The 16,052-nt window shown below is 38.0% G+C and overlaps 1 protein-coding gene across 5 annotated transcripts in view; it reads left to right on the forward strand.

The window, feature by feature from the left end:
- The window catches only part of DLG5 (discs large MAGUK scaffold protein 5), a 96,378-nt gene that overhangs the window by 12,885 nt on the left and 67,441 nt on the right, over nucleotides 1–16,052 (forward strand). The window contains exon 1 of one of the 5 annotated variants that reach the window (XM_021526696.2): nucleotides 4,500–4,561. The exons of the other annotated variants lie outside the window; for them this stretch is intronic. The gene's annotated coding sequence lies outside the window, so the exon portion shown is untranslated. Of the gene's footprint in view, nucleotides 1–4,499; nucleotides 4,562–16,052 lie in introns of those variants that run through there. 5 annotated transcript variants of the gene reach the window in all.

Genomic DNA, 16,052 nt, shown 5'->3' on the forward strand with positions numbered 1-16,052 from the left:
TATATATATATATATATATATATATATATATATATATATATATATGGTGGGAAATTATATTTCAGGGCTTGCTTAAGCCCTGAATTTGTTGGCGGACCTAAGTGACCTTTCATGGGCTCAGGCTGGGATGGGATGTGTTTTGCCTTGCAAATCAGGTGTTGTGTGAGCTCAGGGTCAGAGGAGAGCACGCCAGCCAGGCTGGGCTCAGGGTCTTGCACCTTTGTGGCATGGGTGGAGTCATGGTGGTCTTTCTAGAGGTTCAGGGCTGAGAGAAGTGAGAGCAAACTTGTTGAACTTCTCTGCCAGCTGTGAGCTTTTCCTGGGTGCTTTGATACAAAGTCAGTTAAAATAGCTGAGATTGTCCTCATTAAACAGGACAGAGAAAGAGGTTAGAATTTGCACAAAGAATTCTTTGCCACACATCATAAATGTTTTAAAAAGCTTTTTACTCACTACTACTGTTATAGCTGCCACTCTAGTAAAGTACATCTGGTTTTGGCATATCATTTTGAACATGAAGGTCAGGATGTTTGTTGTCCAGGTCTTCAGCATGGTCAGATACTCAGTGCTCCATAATTTAAAATGTGCATGAATACCCTTAATTCTTCTGTTCTTAAATTTGTCACTTTATGACTCTAGAGTTAAGAGTTTGAGTCTGAATGTTTTACCATTACATTGATTCCTTTCTCAATTCCTGTGTAAAACTCCTAAAGAAAGCCCTTTGCAGTGCATGGAAGATTTAGCTGATTTCCCCAGCTTGGATGGGATAACTGTGGTAAAATGGTCAATGCAAATTTAATCTTTGCTGCTGCTGCTTTCAGATAAGGAAATTATTCATGTATTATGGTGGGATGTGAATTGACTGCAGTGTATGAAGATAAAAATATTCTTTTTTTGCTATGCTGAAATGCTACTTGCACATCTTAAATGGAAACTTAATAACATTTGTAATGTGCAATCTTAGTACTTTTTTCAGACACTAAGCAGAAACTGTTTGTAGGTTTGTGGTTAGTGAAAAATGCCAAACTACATGTCTTATGCCTTGCTATTGGATATTCCTCTTCAATAATCTTGTTATAAGTAACTATAGTTAGTTACTTACAGAGATAGTTGAGTTCTAGTTGCTATACCATGTTTAGATGTAAGATTACAAAATTCATGTGAAAAGTTGATTCTTAGATGATTGTTAGATGGATCACAATATTATCTCTTATTTCAAAATTGACAAAGATCGTGAATTTCCATGAATGCATGGGTTTTAGTGACAATAATGAGATGGGGAGAGGTTTCCATAATTTGGAGGAAGCTAAGTTGTTTATGCAAACACCATGGCAGAGCAGAGCATGCATTGCAAAAACAGAAGTGATGTGCCAAGGTACAATTTCAACTTTTTTTTTTTTTTGAGAATTTAGGTTCAAAATAATGTTTTTTTCAACAATTAATCTTACTTTACAAGTTCAGAATGTTGGTAAAATAGAGTTTTACAGCTGGAGAGGTTTGAAAGCAGAGAAGGGATGCGTTGATCCTGAAGGATAGGAATGAAGCTGGGAATGCAATACCTACTCCAGTGGTCTGTGAGACAATACAGCCTGTAGAATGAGAGTGCAGTTGTAATTTTTTTCAAAATTAGTGCCTTAAAGTATATGATGCGAGCCCAAGCTAATATAAAAGTCCTGTGAGTATATCACAGTAGCTGTGCCTTCCTCGTATATTTTGATAAAAATAGCCTGCCAAATACAAAGTAGAAATACAGGAAAGCCTGCAAACTCTCCCAGTGGCTTACTGCTGATGGGCTTTGTAATTACATCTGTCTATCTCCATCTGTACCCTGCTTGGCTAGAGGCTGGATTTAAGGTTAATTGTATGATGGAGGATCCTGGCTTACAGCTATATCTTAATTAGAATTCACAATCCTCTTTACATAAAAATATGAAAACTCTTTTAGAAAAAAAACCACTGATTATAGGGCAACTGAAAAGATTTTGATATTTATTTTTTCATAATTTGTGAATAATTTAAGTATATATAAATATATTCCCATGCCATCTGGTTTATTTTTCTTTTCATCTTACTCTTGGCTTCTGTCATCTTGCTTATTGCTCTTTGGCTTTCTAATTAAAGGAAAAAGCAGTATAAATTACTTTTGTGATCACAGTAGCATTTCAAAGGTTATTGAATGCTATGAAAAATAGTGTTATTCTATGTTTTGAGATTTACTGCTGTTGAATATAGCTCTGATATGAACATACTAAATCCCTTTGACTTGGGTGTATAATAATCTAATTAGTGTAATTAATCAATTTTTATTCTGTAAAATATAATGTTTTTCAGAAATATATGGCTCAGTCCTTGAAGTACCATACAGAGATTGAACTATCCTTGGAAAGGCTGTTACATTTAACTCTTCTGTTCTGATGGTGTCCTGACTGAAATAGATCTGTTCCTAAAAGTTGTGGTTTGTAAGTGTTTAATTAAATGTGCTGGAATTAACATTTACAACATTCAGAGAGTTCTCAGGATGCAATTTGGTGAAAACAGAGAAAATTCAGTTTGTTTCAATGAGTTGTATAAGAACAAAAAAAAGGAAAATACATGCTTATGTTTCATTTTGATTAATTTCATGTCAAGTGTTACAATGTAACTTTGGTGTTGGATATTTTTGTTTGTTTTATTGGCTTCTTTTTTTTCAAAAAGATAAAGATAAAGATAGTGTAAAGATAGTGGTTTGGTCCCTAGAGATTTTTCTTAGCTGAAGTGAATTTCAATATGCTAACCTCTAGGTCCCTAAAAAAAAAACAGAGGGGGAAGAAAAAAGGAAGTCCTAAAGACCTTCCTTAAACAGCGTCACTTGAAGAATTCAGTTTAACAAGGTGCATAAGCATATGCTCCTCTTTAGCAAGAGAACACTTTGTCTCATGGGTTGTATTCAGATACTGCTGCTTGCGTGAGTTAAGATGATTAAGTATGACCCTGATGTTGTTAAACCAGTGCCTGAGTTACTGATACAACAATTTGCAAACAAAATTTGCTTTCTCATAGTGTCAGTTGCATTCCAGCTTGGCAGCATTTGGAAGTTAAGTGCCCTAGCTTGGTGATTCCTTGCTGCTGTTGGATATCCTACAGGGAAATCATCTTAAATTGGAAGGAGATGCTGGACTCAAGCAAAAGCATGAAGATACTTTTTCAAACCATGGGATTTCAGTGTTTTTATTTAAAACTTTTGTAAAGCACCTGAATCACGGAATAATACTTTTTAAGATCCTTTAAAAGCTGGGAAAATGAAGTTGCTTTTTACCCCAGACATAGTATACTTTGATAATACAAAATTAGGCAGATTTGTATACCGATTGTTGTCACTGTGAATCCCTGAGTACAGGATTGCATAAAGGTCTGCCACAAGGCTATGTAGCTGTTCAGAGTACCTGACTCAAACTCATCTCTGATCAGCAAGTGATCTTTTTTAGCCATACTGCTGGAGCCATACTAAGAGTGAAGAAGGAAGAAATCTGTTCTGATATTTTTATTAGTGCATCATCTAGGAACTTTTCATCTCTGTTTGGCTTTTTGTGATTAAATGACTGGGACGATATGTCTTTATTAGTTTGGCATGCACGTTTGGAACTGGTGGTAAAATCAAGAGAGTTCTGTCTTGGGGAGCAGCAGAACCGAGAGGAGAAATAGTCCTGTGACAGCACCTTGGGATTGAGGTGGTGAGAAGGGCAGTGCACTGTGGTGGGATAGATGGTGTTAATGCTGCTGGAGCCTTCAACAGAGGACAAAGCACAGCTGGGTTTCTTTGTAAGGAGGTAACTCTTGAGTTTATGTTTGTACCATATGTACAGAACTGGCAAGCCTTAGTTTGTGCTGGCGTGTTGTACCTCACTGCTGTGGCCTGAGTGTCTGGCAATAGGGTGTGATTGTTGTCCTTGCTAATTACTCTGCAGCTGCTCCCTCCTTCCCTCATCATCACTGTCTTGGTTAACTTGGTTACATGGTTCTTTAAGAGAAGATAACACAGTATCTGTCCTTTGCAAACTAAAATTGTTACATGTATGTTTAATTTACTTAGCTCATCTCGGGATTTGCGCTTTAATTTTGCAGTAAACTTTATACAGGAAGAAAAAAATAAAGCAGTGTTGCAGTCACTTGCCTAGATCTGGGGTCAGCCCGAAGGCTGGTTGCGCAAAGCCGGTAATACTGCTTTATAAAGGGGTTGTACTGCCGCGCTAAAATTCATCCGTGAGTGACCTCTGGGAGCTCTGTAACTCTACACCCACACATCCTAATTGTCTGCTTAGGTCACAGCCAGCCTTTGATGTCCCACAGAGCGCGGTAGGGTACCGGGCCAACTGGTTGAGCCGCCGGCTGCCGCTGCCGGGGAACAAGAGCCCTTTGTGGTGCCGGCGGCGCTGCGCGGATCGGCGCGGGGCCGGGCAGCGGCGGCGGGGCTCGGCTCGGCTCGGCTCGGCTCGGCCTGGGAAGCGTCTGCTCCGTGCTGCGTGCGCGGCTTGTAGTGCCTGAAACAGGGCAGTAGGTTCTGGCTGAGTTAGCAGACTTCCCAGTAAGTGTTGTTGCAGGAAATCTGCTGATGTTTTAGTTTATACCAGTGGTGTTTCTTGTAAAAACGTACAAAAACGTGGTTTGGGTTTCTTTAGTTAGTTAGTTAGTTGGGGGTGGTTTTTGTTCTTTGTTTGTTCATTTCTTTGAGAATCCTGTGTGGGTTTTTAATTTTTTTTTTTTTTATGGGGGTTTTCCTCTGTTTTTGGGTTGGGTTTTTTTTGGTGTTTTTTTTTTTTTTTTTTTTTTTTTTTTTACTGCTTCTCTTCAGCCACTCTTGGACAAAGGATTCTACTCATTTACAGTGAAAGCTAATGCTGGAATGTCTTCTACAGACCTGTGTTGATAAACGTTCTGTTATCAAGAATAAAATTTTAAACAGAAAAATGTTGATATATGCACACTGTCTCATGATTCCAACAATTTGGAAAACAAAAAATATGGGTGAATAGAGATGTTGCTTTAAAAGAATATTGCCATGCCAGGAAGCACATGAAGTATTTTGAACCTGTATCTAAACTGATTGGCAAGCAAGATGTGAATTTGTGTTTCATTTATTCAGACACTGCTCTTAAGATTGTTAGTGCTGATTTTATAACTTCTTGTCACTTTAATATGAATTTATTTTGCAGCTTGATTAGCAGTGTTCCAGTAATTCTTGATTGTTGACCATACAGAACTATATTTTCTTTAGCCCCCCTCACACCACAGCATTAACTTGTATTTTTAAATCACAGGGACTGAGCTCAATTGTGTGGTTGTAGTCATAGAATATTTGTTGGTACATATACGCTGCTTGGCAAAAATAATATGCTTGCTTGTAATAAACACTTCCTGTGTGCTTTTTTCATAGTTTCTTATTCCAACTTTTTGTTTTCAAGCTTGCATTAATTTAAGCTTAAGGCTTATTTCAAGTTAGGAGCTTGCTTGCTGATCTCATTCATCCTGAAAGCAATGCTGAAGAGGCCAACAAATACAATTATAGCTATAACATAGTAGAAATAAGGAAAATGAAGTGTTATGCAGGCAGCACCTGAAACCAGGTGATAATGACTATAGTTATTAAGCAAACTTGTCTGTCTGTAATGAGAGACCTGTTTGTGGAACACAGACTTGATGAGGAAGACAATAACAACGTGATAATGACAAAGCTTAGCTGGGTTGGGAGGATTTGGGAGCAGCATATATGAGATACTGTCTGTACAATCAACCTGTAATCTTTGGAGTTGAGAAGGAAGATGAGTTGGAAGAGAGCAGAAGCAGAAATGCATTACTCTAAAGCTTCTCTGAAAGGTATGGGAAAGTTGAGTGGTTGCATTGGTGTTGAGTATCTTTATGGGCTCTTTGTCAGTATTCCTCTGGCTTTCTGCTTGGTTTTGGAAAGGAAATAGCTAAAGGTTGTGAACAATTTGAAGAAATGTTTCTTGTTTCCTTTTGTAATTTCTTTATGTTACTCTTCTCCTTTTCTGAGGGATTTGATTTTTCATAGCATTGATCTGTGGTTAGATGAGCAGTGAATAGATTTATTTCAGCTGTTCTTTTAAGTAAGTTGGCTGTAAAATACAGCAAATTGCTGTTTACAAGCAGAAAGTAATGGAAATAAATTGCCAAAATTCCTTTAAAAGAGAAATATTATGACTGGGAAATCAAAGTTGAATATTGAATCCAGCTTTTACTTTATAAGGTTTATGCTAAGAATTGTGTAGCATGAGGAAGTGAAATATTCTGTGGTCAAAATCAGAGTTTTCTAGTGGTTTGATTGCGGTAGTGTCAAAACCTACTTCCCTCTTTCAGTGTTCAGCAGCATGGGAAGCTCTTCTGCTGAAGTCCCAATAACCTGGGTTTCCTGTGTTTGTGGGGAGACTGATTAAAAGCAAAATGTGGGGGAAGAGAATTCTTTCTTCCTTCCAAGACTTGTATTTGTGTCTTTGTTGTGTCCATTCCAACCCAGGATGTATGTTCTATAGTCAGATATGTGCTGTGAAGTAATTTCTCCTTGAACCACATTACCTTTTTAATTTTGTATAGAACGTGTAGCAATTGGATAGCTTTTCAGGTCTTATGTGGGTTCCCGGGCAGTCAGCTTTCCTAGAGACAAGCTAAGTGATTTCTGGTAACAGGTTGCCAGTAGCTAAAATGGCATGTCAAAAAAATTCCAAGCATGTCATGGGTCTGCGTGTGTCATATACAATTTGACAAAAGGGAAGGGTCCTTAAAAGTGTGTTGTTGAAGTCATGAGTGTGCAAGTGTGATGTATCAATTTATACCTTCCTCCATTTATAATCATGTATATAGGGTATAGTCTTACCAGCAGGTGAGGCTGGAAAATGAAAGCATTGTCACTCTGGCTTTGAAGACATCAGAGCTTTCTGTAAGTGACTTGAATGTAAACAGAGGTTTTGGGAGTCACTATCCTCAGACATGGTGTTTTCATTTCTGTATCAGTGTTCCTACATCCTTGATTATTTTATTCCTTCTGGGAAATCCCATGGGAGAGTTTGTATTGGCAGTGTATGTAAGGAAGTTTTGAGCTTGCAGCTGCAGAATCAGGTGGAAGTTGCTGTATTTTGGACATTCTGCAGCCTGTATTTTAGATGAAGTGAGGGCTATAGGTGTTGCTGTGGAAGTTAATTTATTGGCACAATGTTGGTTCTGCAGTGTGTGTCAAATGGGACGCGGGTGAAATCATAAATTCTGAAGCTTGCCAGGCTTTTCTAGATGACCTGGTGTATTGAAGGCGCAAGTGGGGCTGCAGTTCAGAGTTATTGTTTTTTTATGAAACTGTCATTCCTAATTGAACTTTTTTTTTTTTTTAATACTTTATTGATTAGTAAAGTGAGATCTGTAGTTGGTGTTGAAACACCTTCCAGAGTTTCTTGTACCTGTAGATACACACACAGGGTCCTAGACACATCTCCAATGTACACCACTGCAAGACATTTGGACAGAGGAAATTATGCTTTTAGTGGATGTATGAAACTGGAATATTACTCATTCTCAGTTCTTTAACTGGTGCAATAATTACTGTAGTATTTCAGTAGTGAGAACAGATTTCAAAAGGAGCAAATTGCAATAAAGTACCAAGGTTCAAAGTTTTGGAAACATGAGTAGCATTTCATTCTGCATATTAACTTCTTATTCCAATCAAAAAAAAAAGTCACTAAGGATGAAAATAAGTGTTAGATGGTGAACAGCAGTTGTCTTCTCCTGGTGCTTTGCCGAGGCTCAGCTTCTGAGGATCCTATATCTCCTGCAAGTTATAAAGAGATCTTCTGTCTGTTTTGAGAAAAAATAAACAGAATGGGGATCTCTGTCATCTTGGTGTGAAGACTAAGATTTGAGGTCAGCAGCTTTTTCAGTCTGCGGGGAAATGCAGGGATAGAATTAATGTGTCTTTACTGTTTGCTTCACTGACACAGAACTTAATTTATGTGAGACATGCAATTTATGTGGGAAGTATAAGAAAAGTTTTTCTTTTCCTGTGTTTTGCATCGGAGCATTTGTTGTTTGAGCAGAAACAGGAATATTGAGACAAATGAACATTGGCTCCAGCTGTAGATCAGGTTACTCTAGGTTCTTAATTTCATCCCTTTGTCCAGCAATTTGAAAGCACTCTTCAACATCCTTCTCAGAAAATTTTTGCAACGTTCCTCTGTTCAGACAATAAGCAGAATTTTATTGGCCTGCCTTTTTAACAACCACAATACTGCCATACTGGAGCTTCTGTCTTGGTTACAAGAGTGGATTTTATCATTCGAGTTTTATTTGTGTGTACAAGCCATGCTGACAGATATTCTGCTGTTCACAACTAAACACAGAAGCAGCAGGACTTCTTAAAACAAAAGTTGTGGTTTGTTTTTTAGGGCTTCTGGGTCATGAATCTCATTCCTCTTAAAACACATTGTTAGAGCTTTAATGTTGCTTGACTAGACCCGTAAAGAACATATGCATGCTACATTGCAACTGTAGGCAGTTTTATCTAGGATATTCTTTTGCTTTGAGTTTGCTGGAATTTTTTTAGTAGAAAAAAGTCAATGTGTTAGCATTAATTTTTGGTTTTAAAATTGGTTTTTATTGTTTAGGTTAACATAATTTAGCTTAATACCAAACTGCATGAAAAAGGCATCAACCGTGTAAAGATTTATCATGCCTTACATGAGTGTGATTTGGTTTTTGGATTTTCCTTATACTTATTTCCTTATACCTGCTGCTTATTGTGGGTGTATGAAGTTGAGCTGTGTTTCAGGCTGCGCTGTCACAATGAGATCGGCGATACAGTGGCAGGACAGCTTGTGTGCCGCAACACAGTTCAGAGTGCAGTCAAGAAAACTTCCCTGCTTATCTCTCCTGCCCTTGTTCTTTGCATGATTTTCACTTCATGCCATCTGTGCTTAGACTGTCTATTCACAAGGACACAGGAGGTGTCAAGTGCCCTGGAAGTTTGGCATGGGAAGCAAAACACTAAAGAAGGAGTTGGTATTACTCCTTGATAGGTGAACATTTCCTTTCACACCACAGCACTTTCTCCAGACCTATTCCTGCTCTTAATTAGCATGTAGTATTGTGAATATCCTAATTCTTTTTCATCCACTTTTTCTGTGCCTGTGCCACTTACTAAAATGCAGTGGTTTATGGATAGCCACTAGAGAACAGGCTGAGCTACTATGAGCGGTTCTGTTTCTCAGAAAGCTTTCTGCGTCCTATTAATTTTGGGAAAAATACACTGTAAATTGACAGTTGTTAAGGTTGATTTCTGTTCTCTTTGTGTTGAGTATTGCTGGCTAAAACTTCTGGCTGCTGAAACCCCATCTGTTATCTTTCTTCTTTATTTTCATTGTTTGTGGGAAGAACAATACGTGTATAGTCAATAGGCATAGTGTGTTTTAACGGATTTTGATCTGAAATTTTAAAACCAGTAATAATGCTTTCAGTTATTACTAGATCCCTATTCATGCTCTTACAAATGTAGGCTACAGCACTTAGCATAAGATACTATTGATCTTGAGCTCAGGTATAGAGGGTGGAATTTCTTTTTGCTAGTTCATAATTTTGGGAAGGTAAACCTAAACATAATCTTGCTCCTATGTATCAACAGTGACCCTCTTAATTATTTCTTAAGTTTAGTTTTAAAAAAAAATGAATCAAGCCACCTCATTGTTCTGTGCCAGGGCTTGCAACAGAAAATTGTTGTCATTTGTTCCAAGTGACATCTGCTTGTTTAACTCATCACACAGAAAAACCACCTTGGTAAATTGAATTAAATACGCAATCCACCTGTCTTTGTGCTACCTCTTGTTGCCAATTAAGACTTCAGTTTTTTCTGCTTAATGAACATACTTCCTCCACATAAAATATTCTATATTAAAAAAAAAACCCACCAAAACAACCCAAAAAACCAAAAGTATGCAAGTGTTTTGCTTACCTAATTTCCTGAAAAGTAGAAGATATAGGCATGATTTCTGGTTTTGAAAAGAGAATACTAGATTTCTGGGTAGGAAACAGGGATATTGATGAGGTGATGGGTGTTTTGTAAGATTATCATGTGTAAATTGGACTGTTTGCTTTCACAATACAGCTTTTCATTCTCTTCTCCAAAAATATAGATCATAAGAGTGCCCTCTCCAAACAGTACTGAAACTTTTACCTTTTTCATGCTAAGACAAACAAAAATTTAAAAGTGGGAAAATTATAGGGGTTGGCTTCAGTAAGAAGATCAAGAATGTTTCAGAAAGCTGTGAAAGATGATGATGAAAAGCTAGAGATCTGTTTAGTACAGGGGCCAGCAGGTTCCTTAGGGCTCTGGTTTCTACTAGTAAGGGGAGCATCTTGTGTGATTGTTGTTTTCCATTGTCCTAATGGACCAAGAATAACTTGGCTGTTGCAGTTTGGATTTCCTTATCCTGTTTCTCCTGGTTCTAGTAGTTGGGGTTTTTTTCCCCTCCAGTAGAAGGGGAATGCTTTGGAAGATCCACTGTACTTTTGAAAACACAAAGCAAATTCTAGTGCCTCTCTAGATCTGCCAATAAAAAAAAAAATGGTTTTTTTTGTGTATAGTCTTTCTGTTTGAATGTTTATCTCCACAATTTCTTTGAATCATTTTGTGTCTTATGTTCTCTTCAGCTGTCCATTGTCACTGCTATTTATTTTCTGGATATTACTTTTATTTGTATCTGTTCTTACTTTGTGTAGGTGATAAATGTGCAGTTATGTTTCTGTGTGTGACAAAGCATCCCAATTCCCAATCTGCCAACACTTTGTTTCTGATGAATTTTGGCCAGAGAGCACTACTTGCCATGCAGGCATGAATCAGTGGATCATCATTTAATCTGTGCAAAGGCTTGTCCTTTTTTGCATGAGCTGAGGAACCGGGGAGGTGACATTTTAAAAACACTTAAGTTGTGATGAGAATCATCTTGCCTTGAAAAACCAGATGATGCTGGTCTACTGTGCCTAAAAGTCAAGTGATTAATAATAATGGTCAGTATTTGCATTTCTAGGGATGATTACAGGAGTTCAGCCTAGAAGTAGCAGGAGGGAGGTAAGTTCTGTAACCAGTCAGGGCTTATTCTGACTTGTTGAAAACTTCCCTGATAACAGATTTTTAGTGAAGGGGTGTTGCTCATCTCTTCAAAGGGTCACAGTAGTGCAGATATTCATAGTTTAGTTTTCCAAAACTTTTCTGATGACTTCTCTTTACTGTCTTGAAGGCACCACCAAAGAGCACTCAAAGGTGTGCTTTTTGATGGGCAAACTTCTTAATGTAGAATTAACAGGTTCCAGATGTTCTTATATACAAACTGAGCTCAGTTTTGAATTGTAAAGCTCCTGGTATTCCTGGGAGGTTGTTTCTGCCCAGTGTGACTTGGATAGTTGCAAATATTGATCAGCTCCTGGATTTTATGTATTTTTATTTTTTTATTAGCCTACCTGAAGGTAACAACTTAATTGTATTGCTTATTATATTATAGGACTCTGATGCATTGTTAATAGTGCAGAGGACTGAGACAGGAGCTCTGTTTGGGTGGGTGAAGAGAGCTTGTATCGGGTTTTATTTGTTTGTTCTCTCAAGTGTTAATGTACATTTGTGCATTGAGACTCTTCCCTCTGATAATCTGTCTAGAGAATAGAGAAAAACATGCTTTATGAAGCAGAAAGATAAATAAATGTGACCAGTCTCAAACTCTCACCTGTCATAATATGTAACTGGATACATACAGAGAACATGTGAAAAAATAGGAGTGCTCATGGGATTAAATCTTTCTGGTTCATCCCATTGTCCTCATACTGAAGATAAGTAGCATGTAGGTAATCTAACTTGGTTCTTGATCATAAAAGTCTGAGCCTCTGTTAAGTCATAAATGTTTCCTCTGGCTGGAAACAAGTTGTTGGGTGTTGGGCTTTTTTTGTTTGGTTAGTTTATTTTACTTTCAAGATCTCTCCAGTGGCTTGGATTTATTTTCCTTCACTTATTTCAATTATCTCAGTCCTGTGCTTTTTTTTTTAACTATTGATTTATTAAGTACTTTTGGAAGAATTTCTGCATTTTAAATAAAACAGAATCAGCACAAGCATCTTTAATTAAAAAGTAAATTTAGCCCTTAAGTGAAAAGTTGCAGGATTTATTTTCCTATTAGGATAAATGGTAGCAAGGAAGTGAAAGCAATGATTTAAACAGCTACATGCTATCAATCCTCTTTTCAGTTGAAGAATTTAAATTTTCTTTGAAGTTTTCCTGTGATGTTATTTGTGAAAGAAAAGAGATAGTTATATGCTTTTGTACAAATTAAAGCCCTTTGGGGATTTTTTGTGTTGTGGATTTTGAAATGTGAACTACTTTCTAATGGATCCAAACTAATATTCACAGTTGTTTTTGACATCTCTTCTAATGTATTCAAAATGTCAAATTTTGGAAGATATTATCCAAGCAGAAAGAAGATGTAGTGATGAAGATTCCCATGAAAAATTTGTGGTTTATAGCACTCTTAGGAAAGATGAAACTGTTGAGCTGATCTCCAGTCATCTTGTTTGCTTTTACATACTTCTGTTTACACAATTAGACTTCCTTTTCTTTTCTTCTACTTTGTATCCTTAACATTAAAATATTGCAGCAACATATGAATAGGTGGATTTGGAAAAACTGTGATTGAATGTAACCCACTTGTTGGTAATTTAACTATCTTGAATATTCTTGACTTATCTAAGGGCAATATAGAATAAGAATATTTCTGTAACAGCAGCAGTACTATGAGAGAATAAAGAAAAAAAGTGGTGAAAATATCTTGTAGAGAAAAGTTGCAGTATCAAAGATGGCTGTAGTTCATGATGGAAGATGTTAATCCTGTGATAAACAGTGATTCTTCTCAGCCTGTGTCTTCTTTGTAATTTCCTAAGCAGTTTTTCATGTTATAGAGTAGTGGTCTTTTTTGTAATGTCTTTCACATATTTGGTGGTTGTGGGTGCAGTAGCACTGTAATTCATCCCACTTCAGGCTTTAGGAGGGTTTTGTTTTGGGGGAAGCCTTTTCTTAGTTTATAGGACTTGGTTTTGATTATAGTTTAGTTAGTGTTTAACGGTGTCAGTGTTTCATGCTGGAAACTGTGTATGTGAGGAAAACAATGGATGCAATGAATGTTTACTTTTTTTTTTCCTTAAACTCATTACCATTCTCCTCATGTTTTTTCTGTCCTCTGCATATCCTTGACATCACTCTTCTCATAGCTATTGTTGAAATGGGAAGCACAATAGAACACTTGATCCTGATGGCAGCTGGTCTTATTGACACCATCTCCTTTACAAAAAGCCCCAATATCTACAGAACTTGTTCAGGGAAAAAGATGTAAAGAAAGCCAGTATTATGAAGAGAAGAGGTATCAAATTCAGCCATGAAGCCTGCTCAGCAAAGCCCATTCAAGGCTACTTTGGAGAACACATACTTACTTCCTCATCTGTTGCTGGTGTGGAATCAGTGCAATGTGGATGTTTATTTGGTTAAATGAAGAGGTTGCAGAGTGTTGCAGTCTGCTATCCCCAACCACCTGGCATGTTCATTGAGGGCATGTTTGTGCTGCCATTGGTACATAAACCTGAATGTTTCAACTATCCCCACTCAATCTTCATGCCTGACAAGTGGTGCTGATGGGGAGGCAGCATCTTCATTTGCTCCTCTGCTCAAAAATGAAGATGAGATGATTAAGGAGAAACAAGACCTTTCTGACGGGCAGATGACTTCCCAGTCACAACAGGCCTTGACTTATTGTCATAGTTGCCTGTCTCGAGTGAGAGGCCACTCTTATCCCCTCAACATCTGTAACTTCTGCTGTTTGATATGCCAAGTTCTACTTCTTCTGTGTTGTTGTCCTGCGTGCCTTCTTGTCACTGTCTTAGTGGACTAGGGCATTATATTTGCATTTCCAGTAGCATGCTGGACATCAAGTGTATTTGCTGAATTTTTGGCATGTCTCTCTTCCACAGACTCCATGGAAGTCTTCTGCACTCCATATACCTTAGTGTGTGCTGCCATGTAATGCTATTGCTTCCTGTCAGAGTGTGATTTGAGGCTTTTGTCAGTACACTGTCAGTGCGTTAAGCTTTAGAACTTTTTCTAGAATTGATAGAGCAAATAGCATTTGGCTGCCTGTATTTCAGGCATTGTCACTCCCTTCTCGCCTGCACCCTTACAATTGCTCTTACGGTGTAATTATGTGTTCTGAAAATCCTCCCCTTAGGAAGATTTGCCTGTCTGTCACTAGAACCTCAAGTTCCCACCTATTGCTTGTACAATGGATTGCTTGGTAACCCAGACCTGTTGGATTAAGAGGTCCTAAGTAAGTCTTTAGCTACTAGGTGACTTGCTACACTTGCAGCAGTTACAGTTGCTTTCTCTTGCAAAAAAGCTAAAGGGCCAATCTAGCACAATGATAACCTCGCTATGTAAGAAAACTCCTCTCTAGACACTCAAATGGATTTAGTCTCCAAACAGGGTCTTGTCATTAAGAAGCCTCTAGGAATATCTAAGCAAGGAAACTCCTTTGGCATTGCAAAGCAACCATGTGGCTGCCTCCTCACTCTGCACAGCAGAGGCTGAGAACATGGTCTCCTCCTTGTCCTTCCATGACCGAGAGAGAAGGAAAAGTAGCAGCAGTTGCGTCCTCCAGAGAAGAGGCAAACCCCAGGAATTCAAGCTATAATTGCTTCCAGATGAGTTCCTTTTTCTCCAGCATTCTCTGCTCTTAGCTCGCAGGTAGAGTGAGCATTTGTATGCATGAGTGCACTGGTACTTGGGGGAAGATGGCTTTCTGTTCTGTTTAGTTACACGTGTTACTTTTGCCTTTAGGAAGCTTAAGCACTATTTTTCTGTGTATTCCCTGTGTGTGTCAGGGAGAGATCTGCTCACACACAACCTGGCAGTGCCTGTGGATGAGGTTATCAGGCTGTTACACCCCATCACAGCCGAAGGTTACCTCCGGTGAGGGATGGGAAGTTCTTCTGGGTGGTGCAGCTGTAACCAGAAGACGCATGAAGTTCATGCCTGGGGATTACTGCATCAAACTATTTTTGTAAATAATTCATAGGTAATAGATTTCTGTAATAATCACTCAGTACAGCAGAGCAATTAAGGACATACTTCATGGTGTTGTTTGAATGAGAGCATAGGTCTGATTTCTTTTTATATATCTGTGTGTTTGTCTTTGGAAAAAGTATAGTCTGTGTATCAAATGTATTCTTAATTGATACTGTTACGTTCTCCTCCCCAGCTTCTGAGGTCATAGCAGTGCTTGCAAGAGTTGTCTGGTTAAGCTATTAGCTTTGTGAAAACTGATAGATTTCTGGAAAGATCCTGTATGATTGCTCCAATCTGCCTGGGTCACTTTGCCATGGATTCGACATTTCCTTTATCTGTGGTACTTGGTGTGTACAAGTAGCATTCACACAGTTCTGATGACCTTCCTGTAATTGCAGATGCCCTGAACAGGACTTGGGCCTGAAGTCTGTAGGTAACAAGGACTGACATCTCTTTTACTGAGCAGAGTCTTGTACTCTGTACCTACAGAATAAATATATATGTATTTAATATGGAATTAGTGCTGGCAGTAGGATTTCCTCATCTGCAGCACTAGGAGTGGAAAAAGCTGTGGTTTTTGTTCTTCCTTACTTTTGCTGTCTTAAATGAAGTTGAATGTCCAGGAATAAAGTTAACTTGCTAAGGTGATAGGAAGATTTAAGTTAAATTCATGAGCTTAGGTGTATCTTTTCTCTTAGCCTTTAAAGTAATAACTGCTGTAAACAGAGACAGAAGCTTGGATATAAGTGCTCTTCTGTATGAAAGTGTTTATAGATTTTTCTATTGTAACAGCACAACAAAGTTGAGTTTACAACCGTTCTGTTACATACCTTAATGAAACCATCTTGGGACATAATTTTCCCCTTTTTTTGGTCTGAGTGAGCATTGAATATTAAAGCATGCTATGAAGAGCTATATAAGGAGAGTTCAATAT

Source organism: Lonchura striata, chromosome 7 (assembly GCF_046129695.1).
Source record: "Lonchura striata isolate bLonStr1 chromosome 7, bLonStr1.mat, whole genome shotgun sequence".
Lineage (NCBI taxonomy): Eukaryota > Metazoa > Chordata > Aves > Passeriformes > Estrildidae > Lonchura > Lonchura striata.